The sequence below is a fragment of the Microcebus murinus genome, unplaced genomic scaffold (genome assembly GCF_040939455.1).
Source record: "Microcebus murinus isolate Inina unplaced genomic scaffold, M.murinus_Inina_mat1.0 scaf073_hap2_Mmur4.0, whole genome shotgun sequence".
Taxonomy (NCBI): Eukaryota; Metazoa; Chordata; class Mammalia; order Primates; family Cheirogaleidae; genus Microcebus; species Microcebus murinus.
In genome coordinates, this window is record NW_027439019.1 from 27,428 (window position 1) to 51,648 (window position 24,221).

A 24,221-nucleotide genomic window follows, 5' to 3' on the forward strand; every position below is an offset into this window, starting at 1 on the left:
TCCCTCCCCTCTCAGACTCTCAAGGTTTCCTCCAGCGTGTCGGTTCCCACAGAGCAGACCTTTGGTCTGAGACCTGACAGTCCAGATGCCACGCATGCTGCCGCGTGGCGGCGGTGTCGCGGCTTGGGACAAGAGGAGGCCCCACGGTGCGGGCTGGGGCGCCAGGCACCGCGCGGGCGCTGAGAGTGGGGGTGACCCGCACCCCGGGCCGCCGCCGCGCTCCCAGAAAGGGGACAGAACAAGAGGCAAAAAAAAAAAAAAAAAAAAAAGCAGCAGCCTGTGGCACCCGGTATTCCCAGGCGGTCTCCCATCCAAGTACTAACCAGGCCCGACCCTGCTTAGCTTCCGAGACCAGACGAGATCGGGGGCGTTCAGGGTGGTGTGGCCCTAGACGGCGGCGGAGGGCGCCCCTGCCCCGCTCGAGAAGCCGAGCCTCTCTGGGCTTCCCCGCCGTCGCCTCCCGCCCCAGGCCCCGCGCCGGGCCGGGCCGGTTGAGTTCGCAGGGACGGGGGTGATGGGCGGGGCGGGGCGGGGGGCTGTCTCTCTATACACACACACACACTCACACTCACTCACACTCACACAAGATGCGCCTCCACGGCTGGACTCGCCAAGGTGGAGCCCTCCCAGCCCCCCTCGTCTCCTCGCCCGGCCTCCTTCACCTACCCGCTGCCCACCCCCAGCGCGTCGCTGCCTCCCGCTGACTGCGCACGCGCGGGACGCTCGCCCTTTGACCCCAGCCAGGGGCCGCCCTCCCCCACAACCCCTTTCAGCTGCGCCCCCCCCTCGCCCTGTGGGTGGGCTGCCGCCTATTCCCCCCGGGCCAGGGCTGGGGCACAGCCAGTGTATGGGGCGTCTCTCTCTGGGGATGTGTCCCATGGGTGGGGTGGGGTGGCGTGGTTTGGGGGGCGCTGAAGAAATCAGTCCCCTCCATCTCCTACCTCTGGAAAACGCCCAAGCCCGTGGAGAACTGCCGGCACCGCTTCGTGGGGGCCGGGACCCTCCTCCGTGTCCTCCTGTGGCCCAGTCCAAGGGGCCTGGGCCTGGCCGGGGCTGCATTGGACCCCGACCACCCTGGCGTGTGGACTCGCTAAAAATCGGCCATTAGATATTGGATTCCAGCTTCCTGGAGGTCATTTCACTAATGAGTGCACCGGAAAGAGTTTCCTAATCCATCTGTGAGGGTGGCAACTGAAAGAGAATTTGAAAGCTGACAGAATAGGCGAGGGAAGGCATAGGAGATTTCCACACCCAGCAAGGAAGACTTTCCCGAAATGGAAGAAAGAAACGAGCAAACAGAGACACCGGTAGCCCGCCCGGAAAAGAGTCTGCCCCTTAGAGAAAGCACCCTGACCAGGTTCACCCGTGGGTGGGTGGGTGGCGAGCTAGCGGCATTCAGAAGAGCGAGGCCCGCAGTCTGTGCGGAAGACACCTGCGCTCGGGTGTGTGTGGCGGCGCGATTCACAAGCAGCTCTAGACGTTAAACCAAGGAGAAGCCAGGGAGTTCCCAACGCCCCAGGTGTCCTCAGCCCACGACTGGCTGCTGTGGGAATGCGAAGCCCGGCTCCTGGTCTCAGAGCGGGGTTCCCAGGAGGATCAGGCTGAAGCTGGGACTCGGCCTCAAAGCGTCCCCTCGCATGGCCACCCCCTTCCCCTTCCTGCTCCTCTACTCCTGGTGCCCCTCCATCCAGGGGCCAGACCTTAAAGAGTCACCGCAAGAGAATCCTGGTCCCAAAGGAGCCTTCTGGGGGACCGGTGCTGAGAGAGGTTGTGGGCATGGCCCGCTGGGGCTCTGCCCGACCCAGGGCTGAGAGATGCCACCTCCCAGCTCTGGGTCCCTGCAGGAAGTGTTGGCAAGCACAGGGCCGGTCCTCCAAAGGCCCAGGTGCAGGGAGCCCAGGCCAAGCAGCCTGTGGAAGAAGCCACTTGCCGTGCCACCCCGGGAACAGGACTGCAGGCCCTGGCCCTTCCCACGTCCTCCTCCTCCTCCTCCCCCCCGGCCCCCCCCCACAGGGCACAGGGCTCAGAGACACCTCAGACTCTTGCTACCCAAAGTGCAAAGGGCATCAGTTGCTCCTCCACCCCCCCCCCCGCCCAGCAGACCACGTTGTCCAGCCAGCCCCCGGGCCTCCCTGGGGTGCCCAGCACAAAAGTGCAGACACCCACCGGACCCTCAATCTCAGTTTTCGGATGTTTTTGCCACTCTAAGGACCCGCAGGCCAGCTGGGCCTTCGGGCAGGACAGAGAGCCCCGGAATCCGACGTGGAGAGCTGCGTGTACGTCCCCATCAGGAGGCGGTCCCCACCTCCGCGGCTCTCCCCTTGCGGGGAGCGGCAGCCCAGCCGGCAGCCGCAGGGCCTCAGGGAAGACACCAGGCTGGGCCCCCGCGGCACAGCGGGGGCACGTCCCCCGCACTCACGCGACTTAGGGACGGCTGCTGGAGACTGCTGCGGCCACCCTGCTGCCGGGTTTCTGGAGGGCTTCCTGGAAGCAGCGTCCACACCAAGCCCTTGGAAGGCCCAGGCGACGGAGGAGCCGGTCAGGCAGGGGCCGAGGACGGTGAGAGGCCGGGCGGGCGGGAAGGAGCATGTCAGGCAGGGGCAGAGGACGGTGACAGGCCGGGCGGGGAGGAGCCGGTCAGGCGGGGGCCCAGGACAGTGACGGGCCTGGCCGGGGAGGAGTGCCTCAGGCAGGGGCAGAGGAGACGGGGGCTGGGTAAGGGTTAGGGTGACAGTTAGGGCACAATTCACAATCGCAAAGACGTGGAAGCCACCCGAGTGCCCATCCATCCAGGAGTGCATCAATAAAATGTGGCGCGTGGACACCACGGAGTGCCATTCGGCTGTGAGGAGCAGCGGTGAGAGGGAGCCTCTCGTGTTCTCCTGGCCAGAGCTGGAACCCGTTCCAGTAAGCCAGGTATCCCAAGAATGGACACACGAGCACCACGTGAGCGCGCTCACCAGCAAATTGGTACGAACGGATGGACGCCTAAGTGGACAGAGAGGAGTCACCTTCATCGGGTGGGTGTCGGGCGGGTGGGGGGAGGGGAGGGGCATACACATCCATTAGGCATGGGGTGGGTGCGCACCGACTGGGGGATGGGCGCACTTGAAGCTCTGACCCGAGGGGGGAGGCTTGGAGAGGGCAAGGCACCCGACCTTAACATTGGTACCCCCACAATACGCTGGAACAACATGAGAGGTATATGAATAAGAACACAGGGGGGGGGGGCCGGGCGCGGTGGCTCACGCCTGTAACCCTAGCTCTCTGGGAGGCCGAGGCGGGCGGATTGCTCCAGGTCAGGAGTTCGAAACCAGCCTGAGCAAGAGCGAGACCCCGTCTCTACTAAAAATAGAAAGAAATTAATTGGCCAACTAATATATATAGAAAAACACAGCCGGGCGTGGTGGTGCATGCCTGTAGTCCCAACTACTCGGGAGGCTGAGGCAGCAGGATTGCTTGAGCCCGGAGATTGAGGTTGCTGTGAGCTAGGCTGACGCCATGGCACTCACTCTAGCCTGGGCAGCAAAACGAGACTCTGTCTCAAAAAAAAAAAAAAAAAAGAACACAGGGGGGAGGGGGGCACGGGCAACACATGTCACCTGAATACTTGTACTCCCATCATCTGCTTGAAGAGAGAGAGAAAAGAAAATGCAATCATAGAGGTAAGAGACACTTTTTAAAAATAATGAATCCGAAGAGAAAAGTAAAAGGAGGCCTGTGGAGCAGGTCTGGGTGTGACTCCGGATCCCCCAACATCAGGTGCCACCACCAAAGATTCCTGCGTGTAGCCCATAGAACCCCAAAAGCAACGGGACGAGTTCTGGTCACATACTCCCTCAAAATGACATCCTGGCCTTCTTCTGGAACTCCCTCCCCTCTCAGACTCTCAAGGTTTCCTCCAGCGTGTCGGTTCCCACAGAGCAGACCTTTGGTCTGAGACCTGACAGTCCAGATGCCACGCATGCTGCCGCGTGGCGGCGGTGTCGCGGCTTGGGACAAGAGGAGGCCCCACGGTGCGGGCTGGGGCGCCAGGCACCGCGCGGGCGCTGAGAGTGGGGGTGACCCGCACCCCGGGCCGCCGCCGCGCTCCCAGAAAGGGGACAGAACAAGAGGCAAAAAAAAAAAAAAAAAAAGCAGCAGCCTGTGGCACCCGGTATTCCCAGGCGGTCTCCCATCCAAGTACTAACCAGGCCCGACCCTGCTTAGCTTCCGAGACCAGACGAGATCGGGGGCGTTCAGGGTGGTGTGGCCCTAGACGGCGGCGGAGGGCGCCCCTGCCCCGCTCGAGAAGCCGAGCCTCTCTGGGCTTCCCCGCCGCCGCCTCCCGCCCCAGGCCCCGCGCCGGGCCGGGCCGGTTGAGTTCGCAGGGACGGGGGTGATGGGCGGGGCGGGGCGGGGCGGGGCGGGGGGCTGTCTCTCTATACACACACACACACTCACACTCACTCACACTCACACAAGATGCGCCTCCACGGCTGGACTCGCCAAGGTGGAGCCCTCCCAGCCCCCCTCGTCTCCTCGCCCGGCCTCCTTCACCTACCCGCTGCCCACCCCCAGCGCGTCGCTGCCTCCCGCTGACTGCGCACGCGCGGGACGCTCGCCCTTTGACCCCAGCCAGGGGCCGCCCTCCCCCACAACCCCTTTCAGCTGCGCCCCCCCCTCGCCCTGTGGGTGGGCTGCCGCCTATTCCCCCGGGCCAGGGCTGGGGCACAGCCAGTGTATGGGGCGTCTCTCTCTGGGGATGTGTCCCATGGGTGGGGTGGGGTGGCGTGGTTTGGGGGGCGCTGAAGAAATCAGTCCCCTCCATCTCCTACCTCTGGAAAACGCCCAAGCCCGTGGAGAACTGCCGGCACCGCTTCGTGGGGGCCGGGACCCTCCTCCGTGTCCTCCTGTGGCCCAGTCCAAGGGGCCTGGGCCTGGCCGGGGCTGCATTGGACCCCGACCACCCTGGCGTGTGGACTCGCTAAAAATCGGCCATTAGATATTGGATTCCAGCTTCCTGGAGGTCATTTCACTAATGAGTGCACCGGAAAGAGTTTCCTAATCCATCTGTGAGGGTGGCAACTGAAAGAGAATTTGAAAGCTGACAGAATAGGCGAGGGAAGGCATAGGAGATTTCCACACCCAGCAAGGAAGACTTTCCCGAAATGGAAGAAAGAAACGAGCAAACAGAGACACCGGTAGCCCGCCCGGAAAAGAGTCTGCCCCTTAGAGAAAGCACCCTGACCAGGTTCACCCGTGGGTGGGTGGGTGGCGAGCTAGCGGCATTCAGAAGAGCGAGGCCCGCAGTCTGTGCGGAAGACACCTGCGCTCGGGTGTGTGTGGCGGCGCGATTCACAAGCAGCTCTAGACGTTAAACCAAGGAGAAGCCAGGGAGTTCCCAACGCCCCAGGTGTCCTCAGCCCACGACTGGCTGCTGTGGGAATGCGAAGCCCGGCTCCTGGTCTCAGAGCGGGGTTCCCAGGAGGATCAGGCTGAAGCTGGGACTCGGCCTCAAAGTGTCCCCTCGCATGGCCACCCCCTTCCCCTTCCTGCTCCTCTACTCCTGGTGCCCCTCCATCCAGGGGCCAGACCTTAAAGAGTCACCGCAAGAGAATCCTGGTCCCAAAGGAGCCTTCTGGGGGACCGGTGCTGAGAGAGGTTGTGGGCATGGCCCGCTGGGGCTCTGCCCGACCCAGGGCTGAGAGATGCCACCTCCCAGCTCTGGGTCCCTGCAGGAAGTGTTGGCAAGCACAGGGCCGGTCCTCCAAAGGCCCAGGTGCAGGGAGCCCAGGCCAAGCAGCCTGTGGAAGAAGCCACTTGCCGTGCCACCCCGGGAACAGGACTGCAGGCCCTGGCCCTTCCCACGTCCTCCTCCTCCTCCTCCCCCCCGGCCCCCCCCCACAGGGCACAGGGCTCAGAGACACCTCAGACTCTTGCTACCCAAAGTGCAAAGGGCATCAGTTGCTCCTCCACCCCCCCCCCCCCCCGCCCAGCAGACCACGTTGTCCAGCCAGCCCCCGGGCCTCCCTGGGGTGCCCAGCACAAAAGTGCAGACACCCACCGGACCCTCAATCTCAGTTTTCGGATGTTTTTGCCACTCTAAGGACCCGCAGGCCAGCTGGGCCTTCGGGCAGGACAGAGAGCCCCGGAATCCGACGTGGAGAGCTGCGTGTACGTCCCCATCAGGAGGCGGTCCCCACCTCCGCGGCTCTCCCCTTGCGGGGAGCGGCAGCCCAGCCGGCAGCCGCAGGGCCTCAGGGAAGACACCAGGCTGGGCCCCCGCGGCACAGCGGGGGCACGTCCCCCGCACTCACGCGACTTAGGGACGGCTGCTGGAGACTGCTGCGGCCACCCTGCTGCCGGGTTTCTGGAGGGCTTCCTGGAAGCAGCGTCCACACCAAGCCCTTGGAAGGCCCAGGCGACGGAGGAGCCGGTCAGGCAGGGGCCGAGGACGGTGAGAGGCCGGGCGGGCGGGAAGGAGCATGTCAGGCAGGGGCAGAGGACGGTGACAGGCCGGGCGGGGAGGAGCCGGTCAGGCGGGGGCCCAGGACAGTGACGGGCCTGGCCGGGGAGGAGTGCCTCAGGCAGGGGCAGAGGAGACGGGGGCTGGGTAAGGGTTAGGGTGACAGTTAGGGCACAATTCACAATCGCAAAGACGTGGAAGCCACCCGAGTGCCCATCCATCCAGGAGTGCATCAATAAAATGTGGCGCGTGGACACCACGGAGTGCCATTCGGCTGTGAGGAGCAGCGGTGAGAGGGAGCCTCTCGTGTTCTCCTGGCCAGAGCTGGAACCCGTTCCAGTAAGCCAGGTATCCCAAGAATGGACACACGAGCACCACGTGAGCGCGCTCACCAGCAAATTGGTACGAACGGATGGACGCCTAAGTGGACAGAGAGGAGTCACCTTCATCGGGTGGGTGTCGGGCGGGTGGGGGGAGGGGAGGGGCATACACATCCATTAGGCATGGGGTGGGTGCGCACCGACTGGGGGATGGGCGCACTTGAAGCTCTGACCCGAGGGGGGAGGCTTGGAGAGGGCAAGGCACCCGACCTTAACATTGGTACCCCCACAATACGCTGGAACAACATGAGAGGTATATGAATAAGAACACAGGGGGGGGGGCCGGGCGCGGTGGCTCACGCCTGTAATCCTAGCTCTCTGGGAGGCCGAGGCGGGCGGATTGCTCCAGGTCAGGAGTTCGAAACCAGCCTGAGCAAGAGCGAGACCCCGTCTCTACTAAAAATAGAAAGAAATTAATTGGCCAACTAATATATATAGAAAAACACAGCCGGGCGTGGTGGTGCATGCCTGTAGTCCCAACTACTCGGGAGGCTGAGGCAGCAGGATTGCTTGAGCCCGGAGATTGAGGTTGCTGTGAGCTAGGCTGACGCCATGGCACTCACTCTAGCCTGGGCAGCAAAACGAGACTCTGTCTCAAAAAAAAAAAAAAAAAAGAACACAGGGGGGAGGGGGGCACGGGCAACACATGTCACCTGAATACTTGTACTCCCATCATCTGCTTGAAGAGAGAGAGAAAAGAAAATGCAATCATAGAGGTAAGAGACACTTTTTAAAAATAATGAATCCGAAGAGAAAAGTAAAAGGAGGCCTGTGGAGCAGGTCTGGGTGTGACTCCGGATCCCCCAACATCAGGTGCCACCACCAAAGATTCCTGCGTGTAGCCCATAGAACCCCAAAAGCAACGGGACGAGTTCTGGTCACATACTCCCTCAAAATGACATCCTGGCCTTCTTCTGGAACTCCCTCCCCTCTCAGACTCTCAAGGTTTCCTCCAGCGTGTCGGTTCCCACAGAGCAGACCTTTGGTCTGAGACCTGACAGTCCAGATGCCACGCATGCTGCCGCGTGGCGGCGGTGTCGCGGCTTGGGACAAGAGGAGGCCCCACGGTGCGGGCTGGGGCGCCAGGCACCGCGCGGGCGCTGAGAGTGGGGGTGACCCGCACCCCGGGCCGCCGCCGCGCTCCCAGAAAGGGGACAGAACAAGAGGCAAAAAAAAAAAAAAAAAAAGCAGCAGCCTGTGGCACCCGGTATTCCCAGGCGGTCTCCCATCCAAGTACTAACCAGGCCCGACCCTGCTTAGCTTCCGAGACCAGACGAGATCGGGGGCGTTCAGGGTGGTGTGGCCCTAGACGGCGGCGGAGGGCGCCCCTGCCCCGCTCGAGAAGCCGAGCCTCTCTGGGCTTCCCCGCCGCCGCCTCCCGCCCCAGGCCCCGCGCCGGGCCGGGCCGGTTGAGTTCGCAGGGACGGGGGTGATGGGCGGGGCGGGGCGGGGCGGGGCGGGGGGCTGTCTCTCTATACACACACACACACTCACACTCACTCACACTCACACAAGATGCGCCTCCACGGCTGGACTCGCCAAGGTGGAGCCCTCCCAGCCCCCCTCGTCTCCTCGCCCGGCCTCCTTCACCTACCCGCTGCCCACCCCCAGCGCGTCGCTGCCTCCCGCTGACTGCGCACGCGCGGGACGCTCGCCCTTTGACCCCAGCCAGGGGCCGCCCTCCCCCACAACCCCTTTCAGCTGCGCCCCCCCCCTCGCCCTGTGGGTGGGCTGCCGCCTATTCCCCCGGGCCAGGGCTGGGGCACAGCCAGTGTATGGGGCGTCTCTCTCTGGGGATGTGTCCCATGGGTGGGGTGGGGTGGCGTGGTTTGGGGGGGCGCTGAAGAAATCAGTCCCCTCCATCTCCTACCTCTGGAAAACGCCCAAGCCCGTGGAGAACTGCCGGCACCGCTTCGTGGGGGCCGGGACCCTCCTCCGTGTCCTCCTGTGGCCCAGTCCAAGGGGCCTGGGCCTGGCCGGGGCTGCATTGGACCCCGACCACCCTGGCGTGTGGACTCGCTAAAAATCGGCCATTAGATATTGGATTCCAGCTTCCTGGAGGTCATTTCACTAATGAGTGCACCGGAAAGAGTTTCCTAATCCATCTGTGAGGGTGGCAACTGAAAGAGAATTTGAAAGCTGACAGAATAGGCGAGGGAAGGCATAGGAGATTTCCACACCCAGCAAGGAAGACTTTCCCGAAATGGAAGAAAGAAACGAGCAAACAGAGACACCGGTAGCCCGCCCGGAAAAGAGTCTGCCCCTTAGAGAAAGCACCCTGACCAGGTTCACCCGTGGGTGGGTGGGTGGCGAGCTAGCGGCATTCAGAAGAGCGAGGCCCGCAGTCTGTGCGGAAGACACCTGCGCTCGGGTGTGTGTGGCGGCGCGATTCACAAGCAGCTCTAGACGTTAAACCCAGGAGAAGCCAGGGAGTTCCCAACGCCCCAGGTGTCCTCAGCCCACGACTGGCTGCTGTGGGAATGCGAAGCCCGGCTCCTGGTCTCAGAGCGGGGTTCCCAGGAGGATCAGGCTGAAGCTGGGACTCGGCCTCAAAGTGTCCCCTCGCATGGCCACCCCCTTCCCCTTCCTGCTCCTCTACTCCTGGTGCCCCTCCATCCAGGGGCCAGACCTTAAAGAGTCACCGCAAGAGAATCCTGGTCCCAAAGGAGCCTTCTGGGGGACCGGTGCTGAGAGAGGTTGTGGGCATGGCCCGCTGGGGCTCTGCCCGACCCAGGGCTGAGAGATGCCACCTCCCAGCTCTGGGTCCCTGCAGGAAGTGTTGGCAAGCACAGGGCCGGTCCTCCAAAGGCCCAGGTGCAGGGAGCCCAGGCCAAGCAGCCTGTGGAAGAAGCCACTTGCCGTGCCACCCCGGGAACAGGACTGCAGGCCCTGGCCCTTCCCACGTCCTCCTCCTCCTCCTCCCCCCCGGCCCCCCCCCACAGGGCACAGGGCTCAGAGACACCTCAGACTCTTGCTACCCAAAGTGCAAAGGGCATGAGTTGCTCCTCCACCCCCCCCCCCGCCCAGCAGACCACGTTGTCCAGCCAGCCCCCGGGCCTCCCTGGGGTGCCCAGCACAAAAGTGCAGACACCCACCGGACCCTCAATCTCAGTTTTCGGATGTTTTTGCCACTCTAAGGACCCGCAGGCCAGCTGGGCCTTCGGGCAGGACAGAGAGCCCCGGAATCCGACGTGGAGAGCTGCGTGTACGTCCCCATCAGGAGGCGGTCCCCACCTCCGCGGCTCTCCCCTTGCGGGGAGCGGCAGCCCAGCCGGCAGCCGCAGGGCCTCAGGGAAGACACCAGGCTGGGCCCCCGCGGCACAGCGGGGGCACGTCCCCCGCACTCACGCGACTTAGGGACGGCTGCTGGAGACTGCTGCGGCCACCCTGCTGCCGGGTTTCTGGAGGGCTTCCTGGAAGCAGCGTCCACACCAAGCCCTTGGAAGGCCCAGGCGACGGAGGAGCCGGTCAGGCAGGGGCCGAGGACGGTGAGAGGCCGGGCGGGCGGGAAGGAGCATGTCAGGCAGGGGCAGAGGACGGTGACAGGCCGGGCGGGGAGGAGCCGGTCAGGCGGGGGCCCAGGACAGTGACGGGCCTGGCCGGGGAGGAGTGCCTCAGGCAGGGGCAGAGGAGACGGGGGCTGGGTAAGGGTTAGGGTGACAGTTAGGGCACAATTCACAATCGCAAAGACGTGGAAGCCACCCGAGTGCCCATCCATCCAGGAGTGCATCAATAAAATGTGGCGCGTGGACACCACGGAGTGCCATTCGGCTGTGAGGAGCAGCGGTGAGAGGGCGCCTCTCGTGTTCTCCTGGCCAGAGCTGGAACCCGTTCCAGTAAGCCAGGTATCCCAAGAATGGACACACGAGCACCACGTGAGCGCGCTCACCAGCAAATTGGTACGAACGGATGGACGCCTAAGTGGACAGAGAGGAGTCACCTTCATCGGGTGGGTGTCGGGCGGGTGGGGGGAGGGGAGGGGCATACACATCCATTAGGCATGGGGTGGGTGCGCACCGACTGGGGGATGGGCGCACTTGAAGCTCTGACCCGAGGGGGGAGGCTTGGAGAGGGCAAGGCACCCGACCTTAACATTGGTACCCCCACAATACGCTGGAACAACATGAGAGGTATATGAATAAGAACACAGGGGGGGGGGCCGGGCGCGGTGGCTCACGCCTGTAATCCTAGCTCTCTGGGAGGCCGAGGCGGGCGGATTGCTCCAGGTCAGGAGTTCGAAACCAGCCTGAGCAAGAGCGAGACCCCGTCTCTACTAAAAATAGAAAGAAATTAATTGGCCAACTAATATATATAGAAAAACACAGCCGGGCGTGGTGGTGCATGCCTGTAGTCCCAACTACTCGGGAGGCTGAGGCAGCAGGATTGCTTGAGCCCGGAGATTGAGGTTGCTGTGAGCTAGGCTGACGCCATGGCACTCACTCTAGCCTGGGCAGCAAAACGAGACTCTGTCTCAAAAAAAAAAAAAAAAAAGAACACAGGGGGGAGGGGGGCACGGGCAACACATGTCACCTGAATACTTGTACTCCCATCATCTGCTTGAAGAGAGAGAGAAAAGAAAATGCAATCATAGAGGTAAGAGACACTTTTTAAAAATAATGAATCCGAAGAGAAAAGTAAAAGGAGGCCTGTGGAGCAGGTCTGGGTGTGACTCCGGATCCCCCAACATCAGGTGCCACCACCAAAGATTCCTGCGTGTAGCCCATAGAACCCCAAAAGCAACGGGACGAGTTCTGGTCACATACTCCCTCAAAATGACATCCTGGCCTTCTTCTGGAACTCCCTCCCCTCTCAGACTCTCAAGGTTTCCTCCAGCGTGTCGGTTCCCACAGAGCAGACCTTTGGTCTGAGACCTGACAGTCCAGATGCCACGCATGCTGCCGCGTGGCGGCGGTGTCGCGGCTTGGGACAAGAGGAGGCCCCACGGTGCGGGCTGGGGCGCCAGGCACCGCGCGGGCGCTGAGAGTGGGGGTGACCCGCACCCCGGGCCGCCGCCGCGCTCCCAGAAAGGGGACAGAACAAGAGGCAAAAAAAAAAAAAAAAAAAAAGCAGCAGCCTGTGGCACCCGGTATTCCCAGGCGGTCTCCCATCCAAGTACTAACCAGGCCCGACCCTGCTTAGCTTCCGAGACCAGACGAGATCGGGGGCGTTCAGGGTGGTGTGGCCCTAGACGGCGGCGGAGGGCGCCCCTGCCCCGCTCGAGAAGCCGAGCCTCTCTGGGCTTCCCCGCCGCCGCCTCCCGCCCCAGGCCCCGCGCCGGGCCGGGCCGGTTGAGTTCGCAGGGACGGGGGTGATGGGCGGGGCGGGGCGGGGCGGGGCGGGGGGCTGTCTCTCTATACACACACACACACTCACACTCACTCACACTCACACAAGATGCGCCTCCACGGCTGGACTCGCCAAGGTGGAGCCCTCCCAGCCCCCCTCGTCTCCTCGCCCGGCCTCCTTCACCTACCCGCTGCCCACCCCCAGCGCGTCGCTGCCTCCCGCTGACTGCGCACGCGCGGGACGCTCGCCCTTTGACCCCAGCCAGGGGCCGCCCTCCCCCACAACCCCTTTCAGCTGCGCCCCCCCCTCGCCCTGTGGGTGGGCTGCCGCCTATTCCCCCGGGCCAGGGCTGGGGCACAGCCAGTGTATGGGGCGTCTCTCTCTGGGGATGTGTCCCATGGGTGGGGTGGGGTGGCGTGGTTTGGGGGGCGCTGAAGAAATCAGTCCCCTCCATCTCCTACCTCTGGAAAACGCCCAAGCCCGTGGAGAACTGCCGGCACCGCTTCGTGGGGGCCGGGACCCTCCTCCGTGTCCTCCTGTGGCCCAGTCCAAGGGGCCTGGGCCTGGCCGGGGCTGCATTGGACCCCGACCACCCTGGCGTGTGGACTCGCTAAAAATCGGCCATTAGATATTGGATTCCAGCTTCCTGGAGGTCATTTCACTAATGAGTGCACCGGAAAGAGTTTCCTAATCCATCTGTGAGGGTGGCAACTGAAAGAGAATTTGAAAGCTGACAGAATAGGCGAGGGAAGGCATAGGAGATTTCCACACCCAGCAAGGAAGACTTTCCCGAAATGGAAGAAAGAAACGAGCAAACAGAGACACCGGTAGCCCGCCCGGAAAAGAGTCTGCCCCTTAGAGAAAGCACCCTGACCAGGTTCACCCGTGGGTGGGTGGGTGGCGAGCTAGCGGCATTCAGAAGAGCGAGGCCCGCAGTCTGTGCGGAAGACACCTGCGCTCGGGTGTGTGTGGCGGCGCGATTCACAAGCAGCTCTAGACGTTAAACCAAGGAGAAGCCAGGGAGTTCCCAACGCCCCAGGTGTCCTCAGCCCACGACTGGCTGCTGTGGGAATGCGAAGCCCGGCTCCTGGTCTCAGAGCGGGGTTCCCAGGAGGATCAGGCTGAAGCTGGGACTCGGCCTCAAAGTGTCCCCTCGCATGGCCACCCCCTTCCCCTTCCTGCTCCTCTACTCCTGGTGCCCCTCCATCCAGGGGCCAGACCTTAAAGAGTCACCGCAAGAGAATCCTGGTCCCAAAGGAGCCTTCTGGGGGACCGGTGCTGAGAGAGGTTGTGGGCATGGCCCGCTGGGGCTCTGCCCGACCCAGGGCTGAGAGATGCCACCTCCCAGCTCTGGGTCCCTGCAGGAAGTGTTGGCAAGCACAGGGCCGGTCCTCCAAAGGCCCAGGTGCAGGGAGCCCAGGCCAAGCAGCCTGTGGAAGAAGCCACTTGCCGTGCCACCCCGGGAACAGGACTGCAGGCCCTGGCCCTTCCCACGTCCTCCTCCTCCTCCTCCCCCCCGGCCCCCCCCCCACAGGGCACAGGGCTCAGAGACACCTCAGACTCTTGCTACCCAAAGTGCAAAGGGCATCAGTTGCTCCTCCACCCCCCCCCCCCCGCCCAGCAGACCACGTTGTCCAGCCAGCCCCCGGGCCTCCCTGGGGTGCCCAGCACAAAAGTGCAGACACCCACCGGACCCTCAATCTCAGTTTTCGGATGTTTTTGCCACTCTAAGGACCCGCAGGCCAGCTGGGCCTTCGGGCAGGACAGAGAGCCCCGGAATCCGACGTGGAGAGCTGCGTGTACGTCCCCATCAGGAGGCGGTCCCCACCTCCGCGGCTCTCCCCTTGCGGGGAGCGGCAGCCCAGCCGGCAGCCGCAGGGCCTCAGGGAAGACACCAGGCTGGGCCCCCGCGGCACAGCGGGGGCACGTCCCCCGCACTCACGCGACTTAGGGACGGCTGCTGGAGACTGCTGCGGCCACCCTGCTGCCGGGTTTCTGGAGGGCTTCCTGGAAGCAGCGTCCACACCAAGCCCTTGGAAGGCCCAGGCGACGGAGGAGCCGGTCAGGCAGGGGCCGAGGACGGTGAGAGGCCGGGCGGGGAGGAGCCGGTCAGGCGGGGGCCCAGGACAGTGACGGGCCTGGCCGGGGAGGAGTGCCTCAGGCAGGGGCAGAGGAGACGGGGGCTGGGTAAGGGTTAGGGTGACAGTTAGGGCACAATTCACAATCGCAAAGACGTGGAAGCCACCCGAGTGCCCATCCATCCAGGAGTGCATCAATAAAATGTGGCGCGTGGACACCACGGAGTGCCATTCGGCTGTGAGGAGCAGCGGTGAGAGGGCGCCTCTCGTGTTCTCCTGGCCAGAGCTGGAACCCGTTCCAGTAAGCCAGGTATCCCAAGAATGGACACACGAGCACCACGTGAGCGCGCTCACCAGCAAATTGGTACGAACGGATGGACGCCTAAGTGGACAGAGAGGAGTCACCTTCATCGGGTGGGTGTCGGGCGGGTGGGGGGAGGGGAGGGGCATACACATCCATTAGGCATGGGGTGGGTGCGCACCGACTGGGGGATGGGCGCACTTGAAGCTCTGACCCGAGGGGGGAGGCTTGGAGAGGGCAAGGCACCCGACCTTAACATTGGTACCCCCACAATACGCTGGAACAACATGAGAGGTATATGAATAAGAACACAGGGGGGGGGGGGCCGGGCGCGGTGGCTCACGCCTGTAATCCTAGCTCTCTGGGAGGCCGAGGCGGGCGGATTGCTCCAGGTCAGGAGTTCGAAACCAGCCTGAGCAAGAGCGAGACCCCGTCTCTACTAAAAATAGAAAGAAATTAATTGGCCAACTAATATATATAGAAAAACACAGCCGGGCGTGGTGGTGCATGCCTGTAGTCCCAACTACTCGGGAGGCTGAGGCAGCAGGATTGCTTGAGCCCGGAGATTGAGGTTGCTGTGAGCTAGGCTGACGCCATGGCACTCACTCTAGCCTGGGCAGCAAAACGAGACTCTGTCTCAAAAAAAAAAAAAAAAAAGAACACAGGGGGGAGGGGGGCACGGGCAACACATGTCACCTGAATACTTGTACTCCCATCATCTGCTTGAAGAGAGAGAGAAAAGAAAATGCAATCATAGAGGTAAGAGACACTTTTTAAAAATAATGAATCCGAAGAGAAAAGTAAAAGGAGGCCTGTGGAGCAGGTCTGGGTGTGACTCCGGATCCCCCAACATCAGGTGCCACCACCAAAGATTCCTGCGTGTAGCCCATAGAACCCCAAAAGCAACGGGACGAGTTCTGGTCACATACTCCCTCAAAATGACATCCTGGCCTTCTTCTGGAACTCCCTCCCCTCTCAGACTCTCAAGGTTTCCTCCAGCGTGTCGGTTCCCACAGAGCAGACCTTTGGTCTGAGACCTGACAGTCCAGATGCCACGCATGCTGCCGCGTGGCGGCGGTGTCGCGGCTTGGGACAAGAGGAGGCCCCACGGTGCGGGCTGGGGCGCCAGGCACCGCGCGGGCGCTGAGAGTGGGGGTGACCCGCACCCCGGGCCGCCGCCGCGCTCCCAGAAAGGGGACAGAACAAGAGGCAAAAAAAAAAAAAAAAAAAGCAGCAGCCTGTGGCACCCGGTATTCCCAGGCGGTCTCCCATCCAAGTACTAACCAGGCCCGACCCTGCTTAGCTTCCGAGACCAGACGAGATCGGGGGCGTTCAGGGTGGTGTGGCCCTAGACGGCGGCGGAGGGCGCCCCTGCCCCGCTCGAGAAGCCGAGCCTCTCTGGGCTTCCCCGCCGCCGCCTCCCGCCCCAGGCCCCGCGCCGGGCCGGGCCGGTTGAGTTCGCAGGGACGGGGGTGATGGGCGGGGCGGGGCGGGGCGGGGCGGGGGGCTGTCTCTCTATACACACACACACACTCACACTCACTCACACTCACACAAGATGCGCCTCCACGGCTGGACTCGCCAAGGTGGAGCCCTCCCAGCCCCCCTCGTCTCCTCGCCCGGCCTCCTTCACCTACCCGCTGCCCACCCCCAGCGCGTCGCTGCCTCCCGCTGACTGCGCACGCGCGGGACGCTCGCCCTTTGACCCCAGCCAGGGGCCGCCCTCCCCCACAACCCCTTTCAGCTGCGCCCCCCCCCCTCGCCCTGTGGGTGGGCTGCCGCCTATTCCCCCCGGGCCAGGGCTGGGGCACAGCCAGTGTATGGGGCGTCTCTCTCTGGGGATGTGTCCCATGGGTGGGGTGGGGTGGCGTGGTTTGGGGGGCGCTGAAGAAATCAGTCCCCTCCATCTCCTACCTCTGGAAAACGCCCAAGCCCGTGGACAACTGCCGGCACCGCTTCGTGGGGGCCGGGACCCTCCTCCGTGTCCTCCTGTGGCCCAGTCCAAGGGGCCTGGGCCTGGCCGGGGCTGCATTGGACCCCGACCACCCTGGCGTGTGGACTCGCTAAAAATCGGCCATTAGATATTGGATTCCAGCTTCCTGGAGGTCATTTCACTAATGAGTGCACCGGAAAGAGTTTCCTAATCCATCTGTGAGGGTGGCAACTGAAAGAGAATTTGAAAGCTGACAGAATAGGCGAGGGAAGGCATAGGAGATTTCCACACCCAGCAAGGAAGACTTTCCCGAAATGGAAGAAAGAAACGAGCAAACAGAGACACCGGTAGCCCGCCCGGAAAAGAGTCTGCCCCTTAGAGAAAGCACCCTGACCAGGTTCACCCGTGGGTGGGTGGGTGGCGAGCTAGCGGCATTCAGAAGAGCGAGGCCCGCAGTCTGTGCGGAAGACACCTGCGCTCGGGTGTGTGTGGCGGCGCGATTCACAAGCAGCTCTAGACGTTAAACCCAGGAGAAGCCAGGGAGTTCCCAACGCCCCAGGTGTCCTCAGCCCACGACTGGCTGCTGTGGGAATGCGAAGCCCGGCTCCTGGTCTCAGAGCGGGGTTCCCAGGAGGATCAGGCTGAAGCTGGGACTCGGCCTCAAAGTGTCCCCTCGCATGGCCACCCCCTTCCCCTTCCTGCTCCTCTACTCCTGGTGCCCCTCCATCCAGGGGCCAGACCTTAAAGAGTCACCGCAAGAGAATCCTGGTCCCAAAGGAGCCTTCTGGGGGACCGGTGCTGAGAGAGGTTGTGGGCATGGCCCGCTGGGGCTCTGCCCGACCCAGGGCTGAGAGATGCCACCTCCCAGCTCTGGGTCCCTGCAGGAAGTGTTGGCAAGCACAGGGCCGGTCCTCCAAAGGCCCAGGTGCAGGGAGCCCAGGCCAAGCAGCCTGTGGAAGAAGCCACTTGCCGTGCCACCCCGGGAACAGGACTGCAGGCCCTGGCCCTTCCCACGTCCTCCTCCTCCTCCTCCCCCCCGGCCCCCCCCCACAGGGCACAGGGCTCAGAGACACCTCAGACTCTTGCTACCCAAAGTGCAAAGGGCATGAGTTGCTCCTCCACCCCCCCCCCCCGCCCAGCAGACCACGTTGTCCAGCCAGCCCCCGGGCCTCCCTGGGGTGCCCAGCACAAAAGTGCAGACACCCACCGGACCCTCAATCTCAGTTTTCGGATGTTTTTGCCACTCTAAGGACCCGCAGGCCAGCTGGGCCTTCGGGCAGGACAGAGAGCCCCGGAATCCGACGTGGAGAGCTGCGTGTACGTCCCCATCAGGAGGCGGTCCCCACCTCCGCGGCTCTCCCCTTGCGGGGAGCGGCAGCCCAGCCGGCAGCCGCAGGGCCTCAGGGAAGACACCAGGCTGGGCCCCCGCGGCACAGCGGGGGCACGTCCCCCGCACTCACGCGACTTAGGGACGGCTGCTGGAGACTGCTGCGGCCACCCTGCTGCCGGGTTTCTGGAGGGCTTCCTGGAAGCAGCGTCCACACCAAGCCCTTGGAAGGCCCAGGCGACGGAGGAGCCGGTCAGGCAGGGGCCGAGGACGGTGAGAGGCCGGGCGGGCGGGAAGGAGCATGTCAGGCAGGGGCAGAGGACGGTGACAGGCCGGGCGGGGAGGAGCCGGTCAGGCGGGGGCCCAGGACAGTGACGGGCCTGGCCGGGGAGGAGTGCCTCAGGCAGGGGCAGAGGAGACGGGGGCTGGGTAAGGGTTAGGGTGACAGTTAGGGCACAATTCACAATCGCAAAGACGTGGAAGCCACCCGAGTGCCCATCCATCCAGGAGTGCATCAATAAAATGTGGCGCGTGGACACCACGGAGTGCCATTCGGCTGTGAGGAGCAGCGGTGAGAGGGCGCCTCTCGTGTTCTCCTGGCCAGAGCTGGAACCCGTTCCAGTAAGCCAGGTATCCCAAGAATGGACACACGAGCACCACGTGAGCGCGCTCACCAGCAAATTGGTACGAACGGATGGACGCCTAAGTGGACAGAGAGGAGTCACCTTCATCGGGTGGGTGTCGGGCGGGTGGGGGGAGGGGAGGGGCATACACATCCATTAGGCATGGGGTGGGTGCGCACCGACTGGGGGATGGGCGCACTTGAAGCTCTGACCCGAGGGGGGAGGCTTGGAGAGGGCAAGGCACCCGACCTTAACATTGGTACCCCCACAATACGCTGGAACAACATGAGAGGTATATGAATAAGAACACAGGGGGGGGGGCCGGGCGCGGTGGCTCACGCCTGTAATCCTAGCTCTCTGGGAGGCCGAGGCGGGCGGATTGCTCCAGGTCAGGAGTTCGAAACCAGCCTGAGCAAGAGCGAGACCCCGTCTCTACTAAAAATAGAAAGAAATTAATTGGCCAACTAATATATATAGAAAAACACAGCCGGGCGTGGTGGTGCATGCCTGTAGTCCCAACTACTCGGGAGGCTGAGGCAGCAGGATTGCTTGAGCCCGGAGATTGAGGTTGCTGTGAGCTAGGCTGACGCCATGGCACTCACTCTAGCCTGGGCAGCAAAACGAGACTCTGTCTCAAAAAAAAAAAAAAAAAAGAACACAGGGGGGAGGGGGGCACGGGCAACACATGTCACCTGAATACTTGTACTCCCATCATCTGCTTGAAGAGAGAGAGAAAAGAAAATGCAATCATAGAGGTAAGAGACACTTTTTAAAAATAATGAATCCGAAGAGAAAAGTAAAAGGAGGCCTGTGGAGCAGGTCTGGGTGTGACTCCGGATCCCCCAACATCAGGTGCCACCACCAAAGATTCCTGCGTGTAGCCCATAGAACCCCAAAAGCAACGGGACGAGTTCTGGTCACATACTCCCTCAAAATGACATCCTGGCCTTCTTCTGGAACTCCCTCCCCTCTCAGACTCTCAAGGTTTCCTCCAGCGTGTCGGTTCCCACAGAGCAGACCTTTGGTCTGAGACCTGACAGTCCAGATGCCACGCATGCTGCCGCGTGGCGGCGGTGTCGCGGCTTGGGACAAGAGGAGGCCCCACGGTGCGGGCTGGGGCGCCAGGCACCGCGCGGGCGCTGAGAGTGGGGGTGACCCGCACCCCGGGCCGCCGCCGCGCTCCCAGAAAGGGGACAGAACAAGAGGCAAAAAAAAAAAAAAAAAAAAAGCAGCAGCCTGTGGCACCCGGTATTCCCAGGCGGTCTCCCATCCAAGTACTAACCAGGCCCGACCCTGCTTAGCTTCCGAGACCAGACGAGATCGGGGGCGTTCAGGGTGGTGTGGCCCTAGACGGCGGCGGAGGGCGCCCCTGCCCCGCTCGAGAAGCCGAGCCTCTCTGGGCTTCCCCGCCGCCGCCTCCCGCCCCAGGCCCCGCGCCGGGCCGGGCCGGTTGAGTTCGCAGGGACGGGGGTGATGGGCGGGGCGGGGCGGGGCGGGGCGGGGGGCTGTCTCTCTATACACACACACACACTCACACTCACTCACACTCACACAAGATGCGCCTCCACGGCTGGACTCGCCAAGGTGGAGCCCTCCCAGCCCCCCTCGTCTCCTCGCCCGGCCTCCTTCACCTACCCGCTGCCCACCCCCAGCGCGTCGCTGCCTCCCGCTGACTGCGCACGCGCGGGACGCTCGCCCTTTGACCCCAGCCAGGGGCCGCCCTCCCCCACAACCCCTTTCAGCTGCGCCCCCCCCCCTCGCCCTGTGGGTGGGCTGCCGCCTATTCCCCCCGGGCCAGGGCTGGGGCACAGCCAGTGTATGGGGCGTCTCTCTCTGGGGATGTGTCCCATGGGTGGGGTGGGGTGGCGTGGTTTGGGGGGCGCTGAAGAAATCAGTCCCCTCCATCTCCTACCTCTGGAAAACGCCCAAGCCCGTGGAGAACTGCCGGCACCGCTTCGTGGGGGCCGGGACCCTCCTCCGTGTCCTCCTGTGGCCCAGTCCAAGGGGCCTGGGCCTGGCCGGGGCTGCATTGGACCCCGACCACCCTGGCGTGTGGACTCGCTAAAAATCGGCCATTAGATATTGGATTCCAGCTTCCTGGAGGTCATTTCACTAATGAGTGCACCGGAAAGAGTTTCCTAATCCATCTGTGAGGGTGGCAACTGAAAGAGAATTTGAAAGCTGACAGAATAGGCGAGGGAAGGCATAGGAGATTTCCACACCCAGCAAGGAAGACTTTCCCGAAATGGAAGAAAGAAACGAGCAAACAGAGACACCGGTAGCCCGCCCGGAAAAGAGTCTGCCCCTTAGAGAAAGCACCCTGACCAGGTTCACCCGTGGGTGGGTGGGTGGCGAGCTAGCGGCATTCAGAAGAGCGAGGCCCGCAGTCTGTGCGGAAGACACCTGCGCTCGGGTGTGTGTGGCGGCGCGATTCACAAGCAGCTCTAGACGTTAAACCCAGGAGAAGCCAGGGAGTTCCCAACGCCCCAGGTGTCCTCAGCCCACGACTGGCTGCTGTGGGAATGCGAAGCCCGGCTCCTGGTCTCAGAGCGGGGTTCCCAGGAGGATCAGGCTGAAGCTGGGACTCGGAATCAAAGCGTCCCCTCGCATGGCCACCCCCTTCCCCTTCCTGCTCCTCTACTCCTGGTGCCCCTCCATCCAGGGGCCAGACCTTAAAGAGTCACCGCAAGAGAATCCTGGTCCCAAAGGAGCCTTCTGGGGGACCGGTGCTGAGAGAGGTTGTGGGCATGGCCCGCTGGGGCTCTGCCCGACCCAGGGCTGAGAGATGCCACCTCCCAGCTCTGGGTCCCTGCAGGAAGTGTTGGCAAGCACAGGGCCGGTCCTCCAAAGGCCCAGGTGCAGGGAGCCCAGGCCAAGCAGCCTGTGGAAGAAGCCACTTGCCGTGCCACCCCGGGAACAGGACTGCAGGCCCTGGCCCTTCCCACGTCCTCCTCCTCCTCCTCCCCCCCGGCCCCCCCCCACAGGGCACAGGGCTCAGAGACACCTCAGACTCTTGCTACCCAAAGTGCAAAGGGCATCAGTTGCTCCTCCACCCCCCCCCCCCCCGCCCAGCAGACCACGTTGTCCAGCCAGCCCCCGGGCCTCCCTGGGGTGCCCAGCACAAAAGTGCAGACACCCACCGGACCCTCAATCTCAGTTTTCGGATGTTTTTGCCACTCTAAGGACCCGCAGGCCAGCTGGGCCTTCGGGCAGGACAGAGAGCCCCGGAATCCGACGTGGAGAGCTGCGTGTACGTCCCCATCAGGAGGCGGTCCCCACCTCCTCCGCGGCTCTCCCCTTGCGGGGAGCGGCAGCCCAGCCGGCAGCCGCAGGGCCTCAGGGAAGACACCAGGCTGGGCCCCCGCGGCACAGCGGGGGCACGTCCCCCGCACTCACGCGACTTAGGGACGGCTGCTGGAGACTGCTGCGGCCACCCTGCTGCCGGGTTTCTGGAGGGCTTCCTGGAAGCAGCGTCCACACCAAGCCCTTGGAAGGCCCAGGCGACGGAGGAGCCGGTCAGGCAGGGGCCGAGGACGGTGAGAGGCCGGGCGGGCGGGAAGGAGCATGTCAGGCAGGGGCAGAGGACGGTGACAGGCCGGGCGGGGAGGAGCCGGTCAGGCGGGGGCCCAGGACAGTGACGGGCCTGGCCGGGGAGGAGTGCCTCAGGCAGGGGCAGAGGAGACGGGGGCTGGGTAAGGGTTAGGGTGACAGTTAGGGCACAATTCACAATCGCAAAGACGTGGAAGCCACCCGAGTGCCCATCCATCCAGGAGTGCATCAATAAAATGTGGCGCGTGGACACCACGGAGTGCCATTCGGCTGTGAGGAGCAGCGGTGAGAGGGCGCCTCTCGTGTTCTCCTGGCCAGAGCTGGAACCCGTTCCAGTAAGCCAGGTATCCCAAGAATGGACACACGAGCACCACGTGAGCGCGCTCACCAGCAAATTGGTACGAACGGATGGACGCCTAAGTGGACAGAGAGGAGTCACCTTCATCGGGTGGGTGTCGGGCGGGTGGGGGGAGGGGAGGGGCATACACATCCATTAGGCATGGGGTGGGTGCGCACCGACTGGGGGATGGGCGCACTTGAAGCTCTGACCCGAGGGGGGAGGCTTGGAGAGGGCAAGGCACCCGACCTTAACATTGGTACCCCCACAATACGCTGGAACAACATGAGAGGTATATGAATAAGAACACAGGGGGGGGGGCCGGGCGCGGTGGCTCACGCCTGTAATCCTAGCTCTCTGGGAGGCCGAGGCGGGCGGATTGCTCCAGGTCAGGAGTTCGAAACCAGCCTGAGCAAGAGCGAGACCCCGTCTCTACTAAAAATAGAAAGAAATTAATTGGCCAACTAATATATATAGAAAAACACAGCCGGGCGTGGTGGTGCATGCCTGTAGTCCCAACTACTCGGGAGGCTGAGGCAGCAGGATTGCTTGAGCCCGGAGATTGAGGTTGCTGTGAGCTAGGCTGACGCCATGGCACTCACTCTAGCCTGGGCAGCAAAACGAGACTCTGTCTCAAAAAAAAAAAAAAAAAAAGAACACAGGGGGGAGGGGGGCACGGGCAACACATGTCACCTGAATACTTGTACTCCCATCATCTGCTTGAAGAGAGAGAGAAAAGAAAATGCAATCATAGAGGTAAGAGACACTTTTTAAAAATAATGAATCCGAAGAGAAAAGTAAAAGGAGGCCTGTGGAGCAGGTCTGGGTGTGACTCCGGATCCCCCAACATCAGGTGCCACCACCAAAGATTCCTGCGTGTAGCCCATAGAACCCCAAAAGCAACGGGACGAGTTCTGGTCACATACTCCCTCAAAATGACATCCTGGCCTTCTTCTGGAACTCCCTCCCCTCTCAGACTCTCAAGGTTTCCTCCAGCGTGTCGGTTCCCACAGAGCAGACCTTTGGTCTGAGACCTGACAGTCCAGATGCCACGCATGCTGCCGCGTGGCGGCGGTGTCGCGGCTTGGGACAAGAGGAGGCCCCACGGTGCGGGCTGGGGCGCCAGGCACCGCGCGGGCGCTGAGAGTGGGGGTGACCCGCACCCCGGGCCGCCGCCGCGCTCCCAGAAAGGGGACAGAACAAGAGGCAAAAAAAAAAAAAAAAAAAAGCAGCAGCCTGTGGCACCCGGTATTCCCAGGCGGTCTCCCATCCAAGTACTAACCAGGCCCGACCCTGCTTAGCTTCCGAGACCAGACGAGATCGGGGGCGTTCAGGGTGGTGTGGCCCTAGACGGCGGCGGAGGGCGCCCCTGCCCCGCTCGAGAAGCCGAGCCTCTCTGGGCTTCCCCGCCGCCGCCTCCCGCCCCAGGCCCCGCGCCGGGCCGGGCCGGTTGAGTTCGCAGGGACGGGGGTGATGGGCGGGGCGGGGCGGGGCGGGGCGGGGGGCTGTCTCTCTATACACACACACACACTCACACTCACTCACACTCACACAAGATGCGCCTCCACGGCTGGACTCGCCAAGGTGGAGCCCTCCCAGCCCCCCTCGTCTCCTCGCCCGGCCTCCTTCACCTACCCGCTGCCCACCCCCAGCGCGTCGCTGCCTCCCGCTGACTGCGCACGCGCGGGACGCTCGCCCTTTGACCCCAGCCAGGGGCCGCCCTCCCCCACAACCCCTTTCAGCTGCGCCCCCCCCCTCGCCCTGTGGGTGGGCTGCCGCCTATTCCCCCCGGGCCAGGGCTGGGGCACAGCCAGTGTATGGGGCGTCTCTCTCTGGGGATGTGTCCCATGGGTGGGGTGGGGTGGCGTGGTTTGGGGGGCGCTGAAGAAATCAGTCCCCTCCATCTCCTACCTCTGGAAAACGCCCAAGCCCGTGGAGAACTGCCGGCACCGCTTCGTG

At 63.2% G+C, this 24,221-nt stretch overlaps 7 non-coding genes across 7 annotated transcripts; all 7 read right to left on the reverse strand.

Annotated features, from left to right (window-relative positions):
- Positions 1-274: 274 nt before the first annotated feature.
- Positions 275-393, reverse strand: LOC142869378 (5S ribosomal RNA). Its single transcript, XR_012918008.1, has one exon. It is a non-coding gene; the product is annotated as a 5S ribosomal RNA (ribosomal RNA).
- A 3,748-nt stretch (positions 394-4,141) lies between these two features.
- LOC142869379 (5S ribosomal RNA) lies at positions 4,142-4,260 on the reverse strand. Its single transcript, XR_012918009.1, has one exon. It is a non-coding gene; the product is annotated as a 5S ribosomal RNA (ribosomal RNA).
- Positions 4,261-8,020: 3,760 nt separating this feature from the next.
- LOC142869380 (5S ribosomal RNA) lies at positions 8,021-8,139 on the reverse strand. The gene has a single exon (XR_012918010.1). It is a non-coding gene; the product is annotated as a 5S ribosomal RNA (ribosomal RNA).
- A 3,760-nt stretch (positions 8,140-11,899) lies between these two features.
- Positions 11,900-12,018, reverse strand: LOC142869381 (5S ribosomal RNA). Its single transcript, XR_012918011.1, has one exon. It is a non-coding gene; the product is annotated as a 5S ribosomal RNA (ribosomal RNA).
- Positions 12,019-15,728: 3,710 nt separating this feature from the next.
- Positions 15,729-15,847, reverse strand: LOC142869382 (5S ribosomal RNA). Its single transcript, XR_012918012.1, has one exon. It is a non-coding gene; the product is annotated as a 5S ribosomal RNA (ribosomal RNA).
- A 3,762-nt stretch (positions 15,848-19,609) lies between these two features.
- Positions 19,610-19,728, reverse strand: LOC142869383 (5S ribosomal RNA). Its single transcript, XR_012918013.1, has one exon. It is a non-coding gene; the product is annotated as a 5S ribosomal RNA (ribosomal RNA).
- A 3,767-nt stretch (positions 19,729-23,495) lies between these two features.
- LOC142869384 (5S ribosomal RNA) lies at positions 23,496-23,614 on the reverse strand. The gene has a single exon (XR_012918014.1). It is a non-coding gene; the product is annotated as a 5S ribosomal RNA (ribosomal RNA).
- Positions 23,615-24,221: the final 607 nt, after the last annotated feature.